This window comes from Camelus ferus, chromosome 4 (genome assembly GCF_009834535.1).
Source record: "Camelus ferus isolate YT-003-E chromosome 4, BCGSAC_Cfer_1.0, whole genome shotgun sequence".
Lineage (NCBI taxonomy): Eukaryota > Metazoa > Chordata > Mammalia > Artiodactyla > Camelidae > Camelus > Camelus ferus.
This window is the reverse complement of record NC_045699.1, coordinates 30230176-30253333: the sequence shown is the minus strand read 5'-3', so window position 1 is coordinate 30253333 and position 23158 is coordinate 30230176. Positions and strand designations below refer to the sequence as shown.

General features: G+C 36.5%; 1 protein-coding gene and 1 long non-coding RNA gene across 8 annotated transcripts in view; one reads left to right on the top strand and one right to left on the bottom strand.

Moving 5' to 3' along the window:
* Nucleotides 1-23158, bottom strand: part of GLIS3 (GLIS family zinc finger 3) — a 499691-nt gene that overhangs the window by 331568 nt on the left and 144965 nt on the right. The gene's annotated exons all lie outside the window — the stretch shown is intronic.
* Nucleotides 641-15940, top strand: LOC116663128. Its single transcript, XR_004319181.1, has 3 exons — nucleotides 641-652; nucleotides 15396-15398; nucleotides 15503-15940. It is a non-coding gene; the product is annotated as an uncharacterized LOC116663128 (long non-coding RNA).

Here is a 23158-nt window from a genome sequence, read left to right as displayed (position 1 = left end):
CATTTAAAAGGAAACCAACAATCAAAAGTTGAGAAACCTTGGTATTTTGTTTGTATCTGAGAAAATAATGACCAAAAATTTTTTGTTGTTTTTCAAAAAGTCCAACAATTAATAGATTTGCTAAATATTTCTTTTTTGTGAAATGCCCCTTTTACACCAGATACCTTGTATTTAAGGGTATGTGAAAACTGAAGTTTAGCTCTGCCTCCAAATGCTAGGATCTGAGAAAAAAATAAGTGAACCCCAAATGAATCACACTCAGGTTTGGAATAAATATATACAAATATACTTTTTAAAATTTACTTGGAGAGCCTTATATTTGCATCTGTCTTTCTTACTATCAGTGAGCTTTCTTTTCTGGGGTAATGGCTCACTTTCAATCTTTAATATATATAGCCTCTTAGCTGTATCATTCCTAAGAGGAAGCTGGGCACTGACAGGGGTGTAGTATTGCCTGGTCCACTGAGGTCCAACTGGGTAATTGCTAGACTACAAGTAGTTTCTCCCAGTGAGAATCTTGATTTGATCCTAAATATCTAAGACTATCCCAATCCCAAATCCCAATGTATAGTATTTCTAAAGTGCTCTTCATATGGGCTATTTAGCACTTTCTAAAACATCAACTATAGACAATGTTACCTAGACTTAAGGGGTTTTTTGAATTGTTTCTTTAAGGCACTTTTTTTTTAATTGAAGTATACTTGATTTACACTGTTGTGTTAGTTTCAGGTATACAGCAAAGTGATTCAGTTATACATCTATATCTATTCTTTTTCAGATTCTTTTCCATCGTAGGTTATTACAAGATAAGTATAGTTCCCTGTGCTACATAGTAGGTAGTCTTATTGGTTATCTCTTTTATATATAGTGGTGTGTATATGTTAATCCCAAACCCCTAATTTACCCCTCCCCATTCCCTTTCCCCTTTGGTAACCGTAAGTTTGTTTTCTGTGTCTGCGAATCTATTTCTGTTTTGTAAGTTCATTTGTATCTTTTTTTAGATTCCATATATAAGTTATATCATATGATACTCGTTTTTCTCTGACTTACTCCACTTAGTATGATAATCTCTAGGTCCACTGATGTTGCTGCAAATGGCATTATTTTATCCTTTTTCATGCCTAAGTAGTATTCCATCATATATACATACCACATCTTGTTTATTCAATCATCTGTCAGTGGACAGTTAGGTTGCTTCCATGTCTTGGCTATTGTTAAAAGTGCTGCTGTGCACACTGGGGTGGAGGTATCTTTCAAATTAGAGCTTTCTCCAGATATATGCCCAAGAATGAAATTGCTGGATCATAGGGTAACTCTATTTTAGTTTTTTGAGAAAACTCCACACTGTTTTCCATAGTAGCTGCACAAATTTACATCCCCACCAATAGTGTAGGAGGGTTCTTTTTCTCCACACTCTCTCCAGCATTTATTACTTACAGACTTTTCAATGAAGGCTACTCTGACTGCTGTGAGGTGATACCTCATTATAGTTTTGATTTGCATTTCTCTAATTATTAGTGATGTTGAGCATCTTTTCATATGCCTATTGATCATCTGCTTGTCTACTTTGGAGAAATGTCTGTTTAGACCTTCTTCCCATTTTTTGATTGGGTTGTTTGTTTTTTGATATTGAGCTGTATGAGCTGTTTGTACATTTTGGAAGTTAATCCCTTGTCAGTTGTATCATTTGCAAATATTTTCTCCCATTCTGTGGGTTGCCTTTTACTTTTGTTTATGGTTTCCTTTGCTCTGCAAAAGCTTTTAAGTTTAATGAGGTCCCATTTGTTTATTTTTGTTTTTATTTCCATTACTCTAGGAGATGGATGCAAAAATATACTGCTGCAATTTATGTCAAAGAATGTTCTGCCTATGTTTTCCTCTAGGAGTTTTAGAGTATCCAGTCTTACATTTAGATCTTTACTCCGTCTTTGAGTTTATTTTTGTATATGGTGTTAGAGAATGTTCTGATTTCATTCTTTTACATGTAGCTGTCCAGTTTTCCCAGCATCACTTATTGAAGAGTTTTGGTAGCAAACATAAATGTTTTTGAAAATATTTGCAAATGATGTGACTGCAAGGGCTTAATTTCCAGAATATATAAACAGCTCATACAACTCAATTACAAAAAACAATCTAATCAAGAAATGAGCAGAAGACCTAAACAAACATTTCTCCAATGGAGACATACAAATGGCCAATAGGCAAATGAAAAAATGCTCAATATTGCTATTATCAGAGAAATGCAAATCAAAACTGCAATGAGGTATCACCTCATACCAGAATGGCCATCATTAAAAATGTCCATAAATGATCAATACTGGAGAGGCTGTGGAGAAAAAGGAACCCTCCTACACTGTTAGTGGGAATGTAGTTTGTTGCAGCCACTATGGAAAACAGTATGGAGTTTCGTTAAAAAACTGAAAATAGACTTACCCTATGATACAGCCATCCCACTCCTAGGCATATATCTGGAGAAAACTCTAATTCAAAAAAAAAAAAAATACATGCCATTTGCAGATACATGGATCATCATACTAAGTGAAGTAAGCCAGAAAGAGAACGAAAAATACCATATGATATCCCCTGAATGTGGAATCTCAAAAAAAAGGACACAAATGAACTTATTTCTTATTTACAAAACAGAAGTAGACTCATAGACATAGAAAACAAACTTGTGGTTACATGGAGGGGGTGAAGGGGGAGAAGATAAGGAGGGATAAATTAGGAGTTTGGGATTTGTAGATACTAACTACTATACATAAAATATATAAACAAGGTTCTACTGTATAGCACAGGGAACTACATTCAATACCTTGTAATGGCCTACAATGAATAAAAATATGAAAAGGAATATATATATACATGAATATATATATATATATGAATTCCTATGCTGTACACCAGAAATTAACACATTGTAAATTGACTATACTTCAATTAAAAAAAACAAGTTTTAGTAATGAATGAGTAAATGAATGAATCTTGAATAAGGATGTATCAACTAAGATGAATTTATGGTACAACAACCTCTGAATGTGCTCTCCACAGATAAGGGTGTGAGGGAAGTTTATAATGAGGCAAAAATCATAAGACAATCACTAGGAAAAAAAGCTAAAGCTGGGCATTACTTATCCTGTCTCTGTTAGATTGCAAGCTCTTTGCAAGCAGAGCCATCTTCATCAGGAGCCATGCTCACAAATGCCCTCTGAGGCCAGACAGAATGCTCCATGTAAAGAAGGCAGGGGCGGCTTGCTATTATGTAGGAAATTAGCCTGGATGCTTAGTTACTCTTTCAATCTTCCAAGAGAAGCCAAAAGTCTGAATTTTTATGTGCAATCCTCTCCTTTCTAAATGTTAGCTCTGTATATTTTTAACACCATGTGGACTTAACAAAATGACTGTGAGCCACATTCGGCCCAAGGACTACCCTTGAGTAATCTCTCATCTAAATCTTTCTACATATCAATAAGAACTCACTGCTTATCTTTACCTTATCTTCAAGCCTGGCGAAGGATGGGAGGTGGGAGTGGCATACCGGTATCACTGAAGAAACCAGCCAAAACCAGAATATAAATGGGAAAAACTCAAAAAAAAAAAAAATTTAAAAATGGGAAAACCAAGTATAGGTTTTAAGTGGCTAAATTCAGGAATTTATATAATATTAAGTCCTTAATGTTCTCAGTCTCAGTAATTATGTTCAAACTTCAGATGGCAATTTGTTTCCTCCTATTATATCACCCACATTCTCACCCCTTAATTTGCCCCTACTTCTTCCTATTTATTAATCATGCCATGTATGCCTTTTTTTCTTTTTATAAATAGCTTCAAATTCTTTTGTAAAGAGGTGGGGTGCAAGTAAATTTTTTAAAAAAATAGTCCTTCAGATGTTCATGATATTCTAATTACAGGCAAGTGTATTACTATACTTAGGAGCTATATATTTTTGATGCAAGAAGTGATCCCGGAGGGGTGAAGTTTTTCTGAAGAATGTTACTGGAAAATTCTATATCCAAAATTTTCACTGGAAAAACCTGGAAGATCCTCATTTCAAACGATTTATGTTCTTAAGCCTTTAGCAAAATAAGGAAGGAATTCTAGTTCAAACACCCAGTTAAAATACACATACACATGTGCATGCATTTCCATGTAGAAAAATATAAATAAAAAAGAAACAATCTTAGATTTCCACATCTCTATTTCAGTTTTAATTCTCTTGTTTCAGTATATTTAGACCTCTGAAGGAAATTCTACTTAAGTAGGTGTGCCCATGAAAATCTTTTGCAGCAGAGACCTCTCTTTGAATAAAAAGCAACTAAATAGTAGTTTACCCCCCTACAGAATAAAGGTACATACAAATATGCTAAGGATAAAACAATAAAATGTGATTTTCTTCATATTACAATAAGATGCATTTAAGTTCTCGTTATCAGCAAATTAAACAAGACTCCTGTATTATATATACTTAGATAACCTGTGAACTTCAGCTCACAAAGATTACTTGGACATGCCAAAGAAAATACATGCCTGAATAGATAATTTCCAATTCAATGATTAAAAAAAAAAAAAAACTCCAAAATTCTAAAGACAAATGGCACACCAAAAAAACATAAAATCTTTCAACTTCGAATATTTAAATCATAAAAAGACATAGGGTATAAGAACCACATTCTATTCTAAAACAACATCTCAGTGAGGGTCATGAGAGGGAAAAATAACTAGATTATGCAAAAGCAATTAGCATACATATCATAAATTATTTAACTGACATTTTATAAATCTATCACTACTTTGCTTTTTATTGCATATGCTAAACAAGCAGATGCTAAGTCTGTAAACTGTGAATTAACCTCTCTTTTTAATTAATTGTTCCTTTGGAATTACTGGCTTTTAAAGTTGCTTTATCTTAGAGATGTGTGCCAATCTTGCATCCAGGTTTCCGGGCTATGTTCCAGGAGGCAGTAAACATCAATTCAGTTTTTAATTATTTAATGATCCATTTGCATTTTATTTATATATTGGCATCTGACTTGGTTTAATTTTAGGTTCTTCCAACATAAGCCCTCCGACCTGCAGGAATCTAGATCTGGCCATCTTCACAGAAAATACGGCTGGTGACACTGGAGTAATGAGATGACTCAGAAACAGGCCAAGGACACAAAGGAAAGGGAACAAAAGAACAACGCACTGATAGTGATAGTGGTGGCCCTCCTTAAGCACTTGGTCTTTTTGAACTCAGTCCTCCTTTCTTTTAAAGAGCAAACAGTCCAAACAGGAGATTTCCCAGGAGTTATTTTAAGGTCCTTCTGGAAGGTCTCTCTACATCCAAAATTCTCTCTTGCTAATTGGGCCTTAGAATCCCTCCATTAGAACACTATGCTCTTAGTTCTAAACCTCATTAAAACTAAAACTGAAAGAAAAAAATTTAAGAAAAACAAGCAAAAAAGCCCCCAAACCCAAACCAAACAAAACAAAACCCCAAAAGATCACATACTATATGATTCCATTTGTATAACACTTTTACAATGACGAAATTAAAGAAATGAAGACCATGTTAGTGATAGCCAATAGTTAAATGTGGAGGGGAGATGGGAGGGGAAGGGCGGGAGGGGACATCCTTGTGGCGATGGACCTGTTTTGTGTTACCACTCTGTCAGTGTTAATATCCTAGTTGTGTCATTGCACTGTAGTTTTGCAAGATGTAACCATTGGGGAAAACTGGGGAAAGGATATGCAAGATCTTTTTCTGTTGTTTCTTACAACTGCAGGTGGGTCTACAGTTATCTCAAAATGTTTTTTAAAATTTAAACACATGAAACATTACAAGTTTGGCTTAACTTTTGAAAATTAATTAATGTAATTCACCACAACAAACTAAAAGATGCAGGAAAAAATTGATAAAATTCAATTGTCTTTTCTTGATTAAAAAAACAATAAATGGAGAGACATACTACAAAAAAAAAAAAAAACAAAGTAAAGGCATCTAAGAAGGGTAACAACAAAATCTGTTAATACTGATATTTTTTTCCCGAATGAAGGATTTGACAACAGTTTTCTGAAAAGGTAAAGAGGCAGATAGAGAAATTTAGGGTACTGGGTACTGAGTGGATGGAAGTGGACTAAGGAGGCTGAAAAGTAATGTCTCCTCCACAGTTCTGGAACTGATTCTGCGCTATGCGCCTTCTCCTAGTCACAAATACATAATAATAAAAGGTTGGATCTCCGCTACTGAAGACAAGTGACTGTATTTTTATATGTCCTCTGAGATACACACATAAACCAAGTTCTTAACCATGCTGGTCCACAGCCTCTGAAAAATAAAAACTGCCATTTGTCATTCTCTTGGAGTTGCCAGAATGATCTACCCACCTAGGACTATCCTTCTGATTCTTAGGATTGTATCTACCAAAGTCTCTACAGTATTGGACAAGGAATAAATTTTCAAGCCCAAGTACTTTCCTCCTTACAAACTCCCATAATAAAGGGAGGAGGCGCAGAGTCAGTAAAGCAATGGAACAAACACAGATAGAAGGTTTCTTTTACATTAACATTATGCACTACTTAACATCATATTCCTTTACTGTTGTGCATTTAGGGTAGTGATGATTTTCACTATTAAAAAAATATTTTGCAAAGAACATTTCTATGTACATTTATTCTACTATACTTCAAATTATTTTCTTAGCATCAATTTCTAAAAATGGGTTATTGGGCTATATGAGAGAGTGACAGTCAACACCTTCAATCTCTGTACAGCATGGGTATCTCCCAGTCAGAATGCACATATGGACCAGTTATAAAGAATGCGGCTGTGAACATCTACTAGATTGCACCAGAGTTTACCAGCTGACAATGTCTTAAATATTTTTTCAAACTCTCTAAATATGGCCCCCAAAATTTATACCCCCAAAACATACATTGAGAATTCCAATCTCAATGTGTTCTGCTTATCCACTATTATCATCTTTGCCAATTTGATAAAGACAAAAAAATCACCATTGCTTTCGTTTATATTCCCAAATTCAGTGAGGCCCAGCATTTTCTAAAAAGGCCAATTTCCTCTTTATGAGTGTGACTTTCATGATTCCATCTGTTGATAGCAGTTTATGGCCTTGGTTTCCTTCTCATAAAGTGCAGCAGTATAACAAGACAGAAGAAGACAGAAGATTCATAGATCAGGAGACATATTCTATACCTAGACCTTGCTTTTAACTAGCTGGAACACTTGGGACTAACCACTTCACACAGATCAAAAGCTTTCAAATTCTGGTTGACATGGTCAAGAGAATTTTACAGAGCCCACTGTATAAAACAGATAAAAATGAAGGTGCTGGCCGGACACAGAAAACAAACTATGGTTACCAAAGGGAAAAGAGCAGAAGAGGGATAAATTAGGAGTTTGGGACTAACAGACACACATTATTATATATAAAATAGATAAATAAGGACCTACTGTATAATACAGGGAACTGTATTCAATGTCTTGTAATAACATAATGGAAAAGAATCTTAAAATATATATATATACACACATATATATATTTAACTGAATCTGCTGTACACCTGAAACTAACACTGTAAATCAACTACACTTCAATAAAAAATAAAACTAAAAATAAAAGAAAGAAAAAAATGAAGGTGCTGGAGTTGAAACAAGGGATCTTATATGCTTATGCAAAGGTCCCTCATAGCTTCTGAGACACCTTGGAGGAACCCTAGGGCTCTAAAGAATAAAATAAAACACCACTGAGCATGTTGATTTCTAAGATCTCTTTGAGCTTCTATGAAACCAACCTTTCCCAGAGTGCAAAAAAAAGTCTTAAAAACCACACTAAGATTTGGTAAGTTCAGGAAGTCAGCATCCCAGAGGCACAGTAAGAAGCCTTCATGTAGAAAGTATTCCTGGTGAGTTTGAAGAGTTTCTTCCTCTCTCTCTGAAAGTGCGGTTGGTGCAGAGGGAAAAAAAAAAAAAAAAAAAAAAAGCAGTACTGAATAAACTATATGACAGGAAGACAGGAGTATTCCAAATGCTGAATGTTTCCAGCAGATGTATCAGCAATTCCTCAGAATTCACTAAGTCCCATCACAGCTTGGGTCTTGGATAAGACAAATCAATGTGAAATATTTCTTCCTCAGTTCTTCCAGCTGAAGCTGAGAGTCAAAGAACATTGATTATCACTACCTTCAGGGAAATATAGTGATTTATGGAGCGAAGCTAGCAACTATTGCATCCTTTATCAAAGGCTTCACATTTCAGTACATCTTTTCACAGGACTTTCTATTCTTAAGGATACGTTCTTATTTCCAAGTGAACTAAGATGACTGTGGTCAGTTGCATAATGAAAGATGAGTAGGTGGAATGAACAATAAGGGATGCTGAGAAAGATACCCTTACCCCCAAAATTAGTGTCCCCACAATTGACTTTCCCATAGTGCCTGAAAGTCCTACTCACTCTTCTAAAGTCACTGTTCTAAAAGATATTCTACAAAAAAAAAAAAAAAAAAAAAAAAAAAGGTGGCATAGGAGATAATGTGAACCATTATCACTTATAAACAGCCTTTAGGTTGAGAAGAGACCAGAATCTTAAGGCAAAGAGACAGGATAAGGAAGAGTTGGGGATCACTTGGGGATACATAAAAAAAAATCTGGAGCTAGGAACATCCAGTGTCTAGACTGCTGAAAACAAACAGCATTGAGTGTTTTTGAATTTTGCCTGTTTCATTTTGCCTAGGGCTTGTCCTACATATACCTACATATAAAAGTTTGGAATACATGTATTCCAAACTTTTAAGTATGTATAATTCATGTCAGTGGAATGACAATTAACTATGATAAAAATTGGAAAATATAAATCCAAACTTCCTAAAGAAATTCAGAGGGTCTGACACACCATTTTCTAGTGTACAGAATTACTTCTGATGGATATTGATTTATAAGAAGTCTTGCATGAAAGACATTTTTCCATTATCCAACCCTCATCCATTATCCACTAATAATATTTATTAAAAATCACTAAGAAAAGAAACAAACATCTTTGAGGGTATGTAGCATTGAACACTATTTATTTAAATAAAGCTAATATTGAGGATGAGGTTTTACTATTTGGGTTTTTATTTTACAGCTTCTACCAACTTAAAAATAAATGTTTAAAGATAATATGAATTATTTAGGGCTGTAATAACCACAGTTTTTGTTATACAACTTGGCAAACATCCATTTTGCAATCACAAAAAGTCACATTTCAATCTGAGTTATGGATGGTGCAATAATTCACACCTTGGACATTGTTTCACTTCGTATCTTACTGCTTCATTAAAGATGTTTTTATTTGGATAGTCTGCAAATGTTCAGTATGAAAGACAGAATCTAAATGTGGGAACCAGACAAAAGAAACAACGGCAATTTGAAAGCACTGGGCTATTAATAAATAGCAAGCCAAAAAGTTATTCTTCCTTTCACTGTTCAGAAGTCTGCCCTGAAGACACGCGTGTATTTTCTTTAAAATTATTAAGACACTATCTGAAACAACTTGTCATCAAATTATAAAATATGTGCAAGTGGTCTCCAACTTTCAAAAGTGTTCTATACTAAAATTCCCTTAGCTATATGTCCCTATTTATCTGGGATAGTCCTGGAGATTATTAATAGTGCCCCCTTCCACTCTCAAAAGTGCTCAGTTTGGATGATTTATTATTTGGAAACTCTATTAAGTCTTTCTATCTTTTAAACCAGGATACAACTTCCCATAGAAACAGAAGAAATACAAGCCTTTTTAAAAAAAAACATTTAAAATTAATTTCTAGCAAAAGAAATGAACTACTTGTGTAATAGCATTTCTATGAGGAGAGTAGGCTTGAAATTCAAACTTGACATTTCTCCATAAGCCCACATCACTACTTGGACCTGCAACTTTTCTGCCACTTGACAGAGACCTGATTTAGAGATTTCTCCAGCTCCAAGTTATCAACGATTACCTATGTCAAGGCTGAGCTGGAGAGGGTCAGTGAGAGGTAAAGACAGAGATCCTGAGGCAGGGAACAGATTGGGGATACTGAGGGGGTCATGCCTAGGAGAGGGGGAGACTGGGGAGAATTAGGAGGAAAGAGGTATGAGGCAAAGTCTCCTATCAATCAGCATGATTCCCAAAGCTACTTTAGTCCTAGATTACCGATAAGCCCACCCGATTCAGATGTCTCCACCTTGCTCCCCCATATAGTCACAGGAAGCAGTATGACACAAGGAAAGAACATGAGGCTCAGCCTCTTCCTAGCTCAGTGGGCACACTCGGTGTTCAGCTGCTCTTAGCTTCAGTTTCCTCGACAACAATGAGGAAAAATTTTAGGGTTATTTTGGGAACAAATGAAAACTCTTTGTGACTTACTACCCGCTACTGCACGTAGCTGATACTCATCAAATATCAAGTCTGTCATTAGAAATTTTTTTTCTTTTTGGGGGGAAACCTTCTCTTTCCAGTTTTAACCAGGGGATTCTTTCTTTCTGGCCTCACCAGAGAACAGACCCCACTCAGGTAACTTTCTCCTACTCCCTTATCCTAAGGCAAGTTAGTAGACCATTTGAAAAAAAAATAAAAGGCCATAAATTCCTCCCATCTCACACACAAGTCCTTGGGGTGGCAGGCATCAGGAGGTAAACAGCCAGTGAACAAACTCAAACTGATTTTCTTCAGATTTATCCAAGTACAGGTGCTGGGTGGGTGGCATCTCTTCCACTCTGTGCCTGCCACCATCTGCCTAACTACCCAAAATGCCATTCTCTATTTTGGAGGAGGGGGGAAGGGTAAGGGGAATTACAAATGCCCCTGGACGTTAAAGCAGGATGTCCACCTCATGTAAGTAAGATAAGCTGAGCAAAGTCTCCAGACACAGGTGGGTGTCAATCCCGCTGGAAGGTGAGCAGATAGATGCCTGGCAGTCACCCATCCTAGGGATGCTTTTGCTTGATGGAAGTGAGAAGGGCCTCAGGCATATCTCCTATCCATAGGCATAATTCAGAGATGTTCCTTTAAGGATCTGTGGGTGTTGATCAGGCCCCAGCTATCTCCTGGACACTGGGGCTGACCATGGACAGCACTCACTCTGTGCAGACACCCTTTTCTTCCTTTGTTCTGCATGATCCATGAGGCCATGGGCACCATCCTCAGATACGCTCCAGCCATTTGGCTACTCTGCCTGTTCCTCCCCATCTCTCTGAGCTCTGATGACAGCTAGATACTCCAGCATGACTGTGCTCCATGACATCAGGCTGCTATTGCCAGGCTGTGCCTAAAGGACTGTAGAGGACATCTGTCCTTTTTGCCTGACCACTCTCCTTTCTATATTTGGAGAAATTCCCACTAAGTAGAGCCCTCTTTACCTACAGAAACAAAAATTACCATACAGTTTCCCAGGCACATGCAGATGACTTTGCCATTCCCCTCACCAAGAGGTAGAGTATATGTACTCTTTGAATCTGTGCATGGCTATGTGACTTGCTCTGGCCAACGGTGCATTCACAAATGTGACGCAAGCAGAGGTTTGAAAAGCACTCAAGCATTGGAGCTCATTGCTGCTGGGAACCCTCTGATCACAGTGTGAAGAAGTCTGGGTTAGCATCCTTGAGATGAAGAGGCCACAAGGAGAGAGAGTCTGTCCCAATATTCTCAGCTAAGAGCCCAGATATGTCAGTGAGGCATCCTAGGTCATTAAGTCCCAGCTGAGCCAGCCTAGACTAGAAGATTCACTCAACCAACCCACAGAATTGTGAGACACAATAAACATGTATTGTTTTAAGCAATTAAGTTTTGGAGTGGTCTGTTATGCTTCCACAGATAACTGATAAAGCAAACATAGCTTCTCAAAGATGCAAATGTATCCATTCTTTAAGTACATACACTGTGAGCTATTATGTGCCAATGGGAAGATAGAAAAGGAATTCAAATGTTCCAGCGAAGAACCTTTTGTACTTTTAGGTTTGTTAATATGGTTGTTCATTTTGATCAGAGTTATCAAATTGGTACAATCTGGCTGAATTCTGTAGACAAAGAGTTTAATTGAGAAGAGCATTGAAATTTTTTTTTGAAATGTGAATCCCTTTAGATAGGGCATGTACTCTTCAGTTCAGCCACACTTCTTGCTATTTTATGGTATTTTAGGCCACACCTCGTACAACCATTTAACTTATCTACCTGGTCCTAGAGACATTTGATATTCCCCCAATTTTGACCATTTATAGTGATAAGCTATGGGGGACTGGGTATAGAAAACTTGAACCTTATTTGCTATAGAAATAAATTCTAATTTTGCTGTTAATGTATTTGAGATTTTTATAGTTATGCTTCATTTGTGTTTTCAATATTCACTGTATGGTTGTTTGAGTAGTAAGTGTCACAGTTTTTTAATGTTAAAATCATGTGTTGTTTAATTTTTGCACTTGAATTCAAATTCTTTTAAAAAAAGATTCCTCCACTGTTAGAAATATTTTATCATCAGTGATAGGACAAAACAGAGGTATGAACTGAAAAGTAGATTAAAACCTGAGGAGGTGATGAGAAGGCCTAAAGACTTGGGAGTAGAACTGACATCTTGGAAAATGTTCACAATCTACAAGAGCTCAGTCTTCATCTTCTTCTATGTGGGCAAGTTTTCCATGAGTTATGGTTCCCCCAGTGAAGAAATTAAAAAATAAGACAACACATTGAATCAGTTATCTATTCCTGCATAACAAATTACTCTGAAACCTAACAGCTTAAAACAATAATAAACTTTCATTATCTTTTCAGTTTCTGTGGGTCAGAAATTTGGGAGTATCTTGGCTAGGCAGTTCTGATTTGAGGTCTCTCCTGAGGCTGTAGTTGTATGTCATTGAGGCTGCAATTACTGAAAGACTTGTCAGCTATATCTGCTTCTAGGGTGACTCACTCACATGGCTGGCAAGCTGGCACTGGCTGTCAGCAAGAGGTCACAGTTCTCCACATGAGCTTCTCCACAAGGCTGCTTCAGTGTCCTTACAACATAGTGGCTTCCCTCATAATGAGTAATTCAAAATACCAAGACAGACGCTTCTTGGTCTTTTTTATGACCTAGCTTCAAAAGTCACATGCCTTCTGCAATATTTTATTTGTCACATAGGCCAGCCCTGATTCAATACTAGAGAGGACTATACATGGTATAACCACCAGGAAATGAGGAATATTGGATGCTATCTTAGAGACTAGCTACCACTAATGTCTTGAAAAAGCAACAGTAATTCTGAATAGGATCACTCAAGGGTAATGATAACTGCCACCAGGTTTTGAACATCTAATATATATATGAAACCATCATTCTAAATGCTTTATAAGCATCTCATCTGATTCTCCCAAATAAGGGAAGTGAGGAGCGGAGATAAATGCAACACGTTAATGGCCACACAAAAGCTAGTGAATGGCACTCAGTCCTCTCTACTCTAATGCCCTTTCTCAGTCCCAGTGAAAGATGATTACATGTAGCTGACACAGAGAGTGGTGAGGCCAGTGTGCTGCCTGGAAGGCATTTTCCATTGTGCTGTTTGGCCTGGAGAGGCCTGGAGAGACAGTCGACTATCTTTGGATTGTTAAGGCACTGCCAAATCAAAGAATAGTACATGACTTCCAAGCTACTTTTGAGAAACAAAGCTGAAACCAGGTGGTAGATATCTTAGGTACAAAAATTGAAACTCAACATAAAACTTTAAGGAAAAATTCAGCGAGTGTTGGGGGCCATTTCAACAAAGAAAAGTCCAGGGTTCTGTGAAAGCAATACCAACCATGTAGCTCAGGAGTTCTGCAATGCACTCACATTTCTACACACAGATGTTACCATGCCACCCATTAATTTGATAAATTTCCTAAGCAAAGATTTCATGTCTTTTTTATTAACTTAATTAGCCTCATTTTCATTAACTTAATGTAGCTTCATTATATGGTCTAGCACACCATACTGGAGGAAAGTATGAGTCCTGATTCCTTTACTCCAAGCTATGTGACCTTATAAATAAAGTCCCTCTACCAGATTAGACTTGAGTTTCTCCATTTATAAAATAAGGGCACTAAATAGATTTATTTCAAAGGTCTCTTTGAGATCCAACTTTTTCTTATTATATTACTTTATCTCTAAAATTTTTTAAAAATAATAATGCTTCCTAAATCACTTTTAATAGACTAGCTTTAGTGCCAACTAATTAGGGAATTCCTTCTATTTCTTCCTGCCTTGTCAGGATCCTGACATTTATTTTGGGTCTTTTATAGGTTAGTTGTTCACATGTCTTACTTTCCATTAGCCTTTCAGGTCCGTAAGGGCAGAGAACTATAGATAATTCTTCTAATATAATGCTGCTGCCTAGCATGCTAGGCACTTTATTTAAACTACATAGTTAAATTCAATAAAATTGCAATTTAAATTCATACTACAAATTTCAACATCTTTTATTTTTATTGCCATAGGAAGTCAACAGGGAACATGAAAAATTGACTTTGTGGTTATAAACAAAAATAAGCCCTGAAAAAAAATTTTAACTCAGATCATTTATACTGAAAACACAAATTAACAGGAAATAATATTTATGTATAATCAATCATGCATTCCAAATCAAAGTATAAGTGATTACAGCCAACTCTTGATTGTCCTTGGCAATGTGGGAGGGTATGGATTAAAAGCAAATTTGTGGATAAACATTGTCTAATCTAAATCTAATCTAAATTCAACAAAAGGGAGCCCTTAATTCTTGTGTGAAGATATGTGAAATCACAAGGATGTTGTTCAGGAGAAAAATGGATAAAAAGTTTATTTCATCCATAAAATGAACTATCATACAGCAATTAACTAGAATAAGAAATGCAATAATAGATTTCTGGTCAAGATGGTGGCATGACAGGACCATGAGCTAGCCTCTCCTCGCGACTACAGTGAAACCACAACTGTGCTAAACAACCATCGAGAAAAAGACTGGAACCTAGCAAAAGAGATCTTCTGCAACTAGAAACATAAAGAGGGAGCCACAGCAGGACGGTAGGAGGGGCATGTTTGCGATATAATTGGGCCCCATATCCTCCAAAGGGGGCGACCCACAAGTTGAAGAATAGTTAAGTCACAGAGGCCCTCTCACAGGAGTGAGTTCTAAGCACCACATCAGGCTCCCCAAAATGGGGTTCTGGCATTGGGAGGAGAAGGAGATGCCAAGATATCTAGTTTTGAAGGCTAGTGGGGGGATCCAGGAGCCCCACAGGGCTGGGAAACAGAGACTTCACTTGCTTGGGAAGTGTACGTGGAAACTCACGTGCACAAGGTCCAAGGACAGAAGCAGCGATTTCATAGGAACCTGGGCCAGGCCTGCCTCCTGGAGACATGAGGGACAGCTGAAGCTCACCAAGGGGACATAAAAGCTGGTGGTAGACACAGTGGGAGTGTTCATCTACATGAGTTTTTCTGAAGGCTGACATCTTGATTGGATCATTAGCACCAAGACCTAGCCCCACCCAACAGCCCATAGGGAAGCCCCAGGCCAAACAACATACCAGGTGGGAACACAGCCCCACCCATCAGCAGACTTCCTAAGCTGCAAAGGCCTCTAGACATGGCCCTACCTACCAGAGGTCCAAGACCAAGCTTCACTCAGCAGTGGGCAGGCACCGGCTCCTCCTGCCATGTAACCTGCATAAGCCTCTAGTCCAGCCTCATCCACCAGTCAGCAGATACTAGAAATAAGATAACAACAATCCCAAAGCCTGTGGAAGGAATTCACAAACACAGGACAGACTCTATACTGGGACTAGCTGGACCCTGACCCTTGGGTGACAAGAGAGGAGTGTACTGCTGGGACACATAGGACATCTTCCACAGAGGGCCACCTTTCAAGGTCAAGAAACATAACTAACTTACCTAAAAATACAAATAGAAAGATCAACAATATGAGGAGGCAAAGGAGTATCTCCCATGCCAAGGCATAAGATAAAATCCCAGAAGAAGAAATAAGTGATGAGGAGATAGGCAATTTATCTGAGAAAGAGTTTAAAGTAATGATGGCAAAGATATTCAGAGAACTCAAGAGGAGTACAGATGCACAGAGTGAAGTTTTTAGCAAAGAGTTGGATAATATAAAGAATACCCAAACAGAAGTGAAGAATAAAATCACTGAAATGAATAACACACTAGAAGGAACCAAGAACAGACTATATGAGGCAGAAGAACAGATTAAAAGACAGATTAGTAGAAACCATTACTGCAGAACAGAAAAAAAAAAAAGAATGAAAAGAAATGAGGATAGTTTAAGAAATCTCTGGGACAACATGAAGCACACTAATATTTGCATTATAGGGATCCCAGAAAGAGGAGAGAGAAAGGACCTGAGAAAATTTCTGGAGAGATAATAACCGAAAACTTCCCCAACTTGGGAAAGGAAATAGTTACTCAAGTCCAGGAAGTGCAGAGAGTTTCACACAGGATCATCCCAAAGAGGAACACACCAAGGCACACAGTCATCAAATTGACAACAATTAAGGACAAGGAGAAAATATTAAAATTAGAAAGAGAAAAGCAACAAATAACATACAAGGGAACTCTCACAAGGTTATCAGCTGATTTTCCAGCAGAAACTCTACAGGCCAGAAGGGAGTGGCATGATATATTTAAAGAAAAACTTACAACCAAGAATATCTCTCCAGCAAGGCTCTCATTCAGATTTGATGGAGAAATCAAAAGTTCCACAGATAAAACAAAAGCTAAAAGAATTCAGCACCACCAAACCAGCTTTACAACAAATGTTAAAGGACCTTCTCTAGTCATGAAACCATAAGAAAAGGGAACAAAAGAAGAAAGAGAAAAAAAGAAAAAACACCTACTAAAGTTTGCTTTGGCTGTTCAGGATCTTTTGTCATTCCTCATAAATTTTGGAATTGTTTGTTCTAGTTCTGTGAGGAATGTCATGAATATTTTGATGGGGGTTGCATTGGATCTGTGGATTGCACACATTGCAAAATGTGTGGCCATTTTTATAGCATTAATTCTCCAATCTAAGAGCACAAGATAGCTTTCCATTTCTTTGTGTCATTTCAGTTTTAGGTCTTCAGAGTATACGTGACCTCCTTGATTAAGTTTATTTCTAGGTATTTTGTTGTTTTTGATGCAATGGAAATGTTTATGCCAGTTATAAAATTCTGGTTTTCAAAGTGAAAAATAAAAGTGAATGAAGGGCCACAAATGGCAAAATATCCTTCTTTTTAATGGGTGAGTTGTATTCTATTATATATATATATATATATATATATACTGCATCTTCTTTATCTATTCATCTGTTGATGTGTACTTGGGATACTTCCACTTCTTGGCAATTATAAATAATGTTGCTGTTAATAGCAGGGTGTATGTATCTTTTTTAATTAATTCTTATTTTGTGGTTGGCTTTATTTCTTTGATAACTATGTAAGTTTAAAAAGCTAAAGCTCTAAATGTTCTTAGAAACAATGAACAGTACATATATGTAAATTTTAAAAAATATGTGCAGTAAAAAATGTTGTATTAGTTTCTGGTGTACAGTATGAATGGACTTGGAAGGCATTATGCTAAGTGAAATAAGTCAGACAGAAAGACAAATACTGTAAGGTATCACTTATTTGTGGAATCTTAAAAAATACAACTAGTGAATATAACAGAAAATAAACAGACTCACAAATGTAGAGAAGGAACTAGTGGTACTGGGGGGAGAGGGAAGGCAGAGGGGCAAGATGGAGGTGGGAGGATTAAGAGATACAAACTATCAGGTATAAAACAAGCTACAAGTATGTGTTGTACAACTTGGGGAATATAGCCAATATTTTATAATAACTATAAATGGAGTATAACCTTTAAAAACTTGTGAGTCATTATATTGTATACCTGTAACATATAATATTCGACACCAACTATACTTCAATTTTTAAAAAATGATATTGTAGAATTAATTTTTAAAAAAGAAAAAAAGAAATGTAACAATGCAAAGATAATCGTATTTTTCTTAGCAGCTATATTGTAATACTCCTACCCCAAAAAGAGAGACTTGCTTTTCTGTTGGGTGAATGCTTGGATAGGCCTCTTTGGTGGACATTTGAGACTGAGAGACGATTAGAAATTAGGACTGAGAGACACAGACTGAACTACTCTCCAGCAAGTATGATCAATAATTTGTTTGCTAGAGAGAAGAGGAGATGGGAGGGGCCAAAGTGAGGAGAATGGAGGAGAAAGAACGGCAGGGGAGGAGAGAGGAGAGGAGAAAAGAGGAGAAGAGTAACTCAGCTTGACACTGCATGGAGGGGAAAATTTCCAGGGATGGGGAAGCCCGTGGTTGGAGGAGAAGCCTGGAGAGACCTAGGACAGCAGACCCCTCTGTTGTGAACACTAACTCTCCCCTGTAAAATCTTTGGTAAGAGTCTATAGCACTTTCAGTCCTTTTAAGAAAGTAGATTATTTGGGGGTGGGGTGGGGAATACGGAAGGGACTGAAGGTATGCATCAGTACTGCATAGCAGAAACACAGAATTATATACAAAAGTACTAAACATATGGGTTATAGTTATAGCCATAGCTACTGACAAAAAAAGATATCCAAGATGTACTTTTTCCAAAACAACATAATTATTTACACAACACAAAAGTCACTCATTTTAAGTGTACAACTCAATGAATTTTAGTAAATTTACCAAGTTGTGTAATGATTACCATAATCTAGAGCATTGCCATCATGCAATAATATCCACGGTGCCTGCATACAGCTAATCCCAGCTCCCATCCGCCAGCACTAGGAAACCACTAATCAACTTTCTGTGTCTATTGATTTGAGTTTTTGAGCATTTAATAAAATTGGAAACAAAATATGTGGCCTTTTGTGACTGGCTTCTTACACTTCGAATACTGTTTTTGAGGTTTATCTATGTTGTAACATGTTTCAGAATTCATTCATTTTTATTGCTGAATAATATTGCATTATATGGATAAACTACATTTCACTTATCTGGTTTCTAGTTGATAGACATTCGAATGGGTTGTTTCTACTTTTCAGCTATTATGAATAATGCTTCTATGAATGTTCACATGCAAGTCTTTGTGTTGATATACCAACATAGATTTTTATGTGCGGGTGGGGGAAAGTTGTAGAACAGCATCAAAACCAAGAGCTTCATGTTTTAACATCTCAGAAATTAGGATGTGTCTTACAATCAATCACTTATACATCAGTCAAAGTTTCAAGAGGAAACAGATGGTGGCATGCTCAAATTAGGATAATTTGTGGAAGGTTTAATAAAGGGATTAAATGTAAAGGTAAAAGTAGGGCTGAGGAGGGTGAGTTAGTCATGTATAGATAAGAGTCTGCCACCTTGAGAAGAAAGTGCCCTTCTACCAAGGAGCACACTCAGCACAAGATACCCTGGAACAGTTATAGGAATAAATTCTCCTTCTTCACTCTTCTTCCGTCTCATCTCCTGCAGAGGTTCCCCATTGGCCAAACCCAACTGAAAGCCAGAGGGCAAGGGAGACCACTGACATGGTCCATACAGATCATTCAGTTTTCCAGAGCACAGAGCAGGGTGGAGAAGGGTAGAAAACTATACATAAACATATATATATATATATATATATGTATGTATATATATATGTCTGATGCAGCATAGATTGGCAAAGTTTTCACCTTTTTTTTAGTGATACACAAAATAATAGTGCATATTTAATTAAGAATTTTAGATTTGATGAAATGGTATGACCCCAATTTTATAAAAATCATTATTAATAATATATGTTCATGTACATGAAATAAAATCTTGACATATACCTGTGACAGGGGAGTTTAAGGTGAAATTTACTTGTCCATTTAAAGAATTTTTCTAATGTTAAGATTTTTTAATATTGAGTATATTCTATTACCAAGACTTAGATCTTCATGGTTTCTGAATACCAAGCCTTGCTCTTGCTCCTCAAACTTTCTTTCATTCCTACTAACTCCACTTTGTCCTTTCGAAACCTTTTCCCTAACTGATGCAGAGCTGGCCTTCTGCCTTAGATTTAAGAAGCATTTTGAAATATGCATCAAATAGAGGAAAGATTTAAAAAACAATTCAATTAATAAATGAAAGTGACTTGAGGATAGTCATCTTATCATCCATCCCACTGGTGTTTACCTGACCTCTTAGCCAAGATACAAGGAAATTGAACACTACAAGAAAAATATCAATGAACCAGAGAGAAAAATGAGAAGAAAAAGAAAAAAGGAGAAACTACAATTCTAAAACAAGAAGGAAAAAAAGCTAAGATAAAATAAAGTTAAATTTTGCTGAAGGTGACTAGAAATAAATGGTTAAGAAGATACCTTTTGCCTCTAAATGTTTCTATGTATCATTTACATCTGAGTCAAAAATTAGCATAATCTTTTCTGATAAGCCCAAAAAAAGTTCTAATGATAAACATTTATCATAGCAAAGAAAACTGTAAGTTTTGAAGTGGTACTGAAAAAATTAAAAACCTGATGCCCATGAAAACATTCAGTTTCCCACAGAATTTTTCAGAATCACTCTACTTTCTTTTCCACACTAAGCCTTTACCAGCATTCAGTTTTGTTTTATTTATAATATTAAAAAAAAAAAAAAACAGGAAACACCTTTTAACATTTTTAGATGAAATGTGAGCTTATAATATTTTAATAGCATGGAACTATGACATCTTAGTTATTATTTTTTAATTGTTTAAAATTTCAACTCCACAGTTCAGTGACATGATGCATCAAATAACCTTTTGTGGAGTAGAGTTAACAGGAATAATTTACAACATCATTTATGTGAGAAAATGTGTTCCAAGTTCTGAAGAATCAACTTACAAACAAACTTTTGGAACCCAACCCATTCCTATGTTAAGAACTGGTTTCAACCTGTGAGCTCACCAACACTTTGGTCAGGGTTGTTAGCAAAATAGCTAAAGTGGCTCATTTAACTATTCCATTCCCCTTATTCATTTGTCCATTCATTCATGCATGCATGCATTCAGCAAATATTTATTGAGTGCCTACTTTAGCAAAGCACTGGGCTAGAAGTGAGATAATGGGGACACAAAGCAGAGTAATACATGGCTCAGCCAGCAGGAAATTATTAGTGGAGAAAACAAATCAACAATTCTAATATATTGTGGAGGAAAAAGGAAGGAAAGAGGGAAGGAAGGAATGGAGGAAGGAAGAGAGGAAGGAAGAGGGGAAGACATTCCAAGAAGAGCAGTCAAGACCCTGGGGAAAAAAAGTAGCTCAATGTGAGCTGGTAACTGCAAGGAAGTCAGTATTCTGAACTGTGCTGTCCAAGACTTGAATTGGCAAGCTATAAGGCTGAAGCTCTGATCACAAAGGAATTAACAGACCATTTCAAGGAAGATAGACCTTATTCTGTTTCCCATGTTCGCAAATCACTGATGATGGATTTAAGCCTGCAAATAAAATGTTCAGATTTATATTTTGGTTATCTCATTCTGGTAACCCTGTAAAATTTGGGTCAGCAAACTGCAGCCTGCAGGACTTTTGTATGGCCTGTGTACTAAGAAGAGTTTTTACATTTTTAATGTTTTTTTAAAAAGCAGAAGTGAAGAAAATATCTTGTAACACATGAAAACTGTATGAAATTCAAATTTCTCTACTATAAATAAAGTTTTATTGAAACACAGCCACAATCATCTATTTACACAGCGTCAATGACTGCTATTGCAAAGCAGGGTTGAGTAGTTGGAAGAGACTGTATGGCCTGCAAAGTCTATAGTATTTACTATCTGTCCTTTTATAGAAAAGTTTGCTTTACCCCTGGTATAGAAGATGGATAAAAGAAGGAAGACCAGTTGAAAAATGATATGGAGTTGAATTAGGGTAAGTGGTAATAGGGATGGAGAGGGCAGGGCAGTTTCACGACAGAAGGCATCAAATCAACAAACAGTGTGAATGAAATCATGTCAGGGATAATCTCAGGTTACTGTTTTGAACAACTAGGGAGGGTGGTGGTGTCTCCACCTGAGCTAGAGAATGCAGGAGGGATGCTAAAGGATGAGGTGCCCTTGAAGAACCCTCTGTGGAGATGTCTTAGAGGCAATTGGATATACGTGGGCTAGAAATGTAAAATGCAATGAACCCTCATTCATTTCACCTTTGCACATTGTATAGTAAAATCCATAAATCGCTTTTCAAATGCCAAATATGGACTTTGCTTCCTTAGCTGAAGAATAAATATTTTGAGCAATCACATGGTGATAATGTGTATCAGCCAGATGTTCAGTTCTGGTAGTAGTAACATTTTCACTCAACGATGTTTGTGTAATTTTTTGGCTACTGGGGTTTATTACATTTGGAGCTTACTGTTTTATTAACCAAAAAAAAAAAAAAAAAAAAAGGTAAAAGAAAACTGAAATGCCAATACTAGCGATAAAAAAATAAACTTCAAAAAAGTCAGAAATTACTGTATAGAGATATATGGATTCTAAATTGATGATAGCATGATCCATTATGAAGGAAAAGCACTAAATTAAAGAAAATAGGTACATATTTTTTTAAAATATCTTCTGGTTGACAATAATGTTTAAAAGGAGAGGTATAATTAGTTTTACAACTATTTTTTCAACACACATCTCAATGCCATCTAGAATATATTTGACTTTTGTATGTGTAACCATCTGACACATTTTCAGAAACTCACTACATTTGAGAGTAGGAAACTCCATGCATTAATCTGGGAGAAGTAGCTGAGAAGACAAAGAAGATGAAAGTAATCAAAGAGAGCAAAAGAAGCAAGAATAAAGAGTTGAATCCTGAAGAAACCAATGTTTATTGACAACAGAGTAAGAGGAGCCCACAAAGGAAACTGAAGTAAGACAAACTAAGAAATATGAGAACCAAGAAAGTGAGATACCATGATAGAATTGATACCAATGGAATTAAGTTTCAAGAAGGAATGTTATGACCATTTCAGAGGCAGCAGCGACTGTTGTCACAGCCCAACATCCTCTTCTTTTTTGTTAATAGCGTTCCAATTTTGCCCATTCTTAGTCATGTGATCTGGATTTACTGATCCCACGCATAGTTCCAAAGATAAGCCATAACTGATTTCAGTCATTCCCCATTATCAAAACTCCTGACCAGAGTGACCAATTGGTTCAGGGATGGG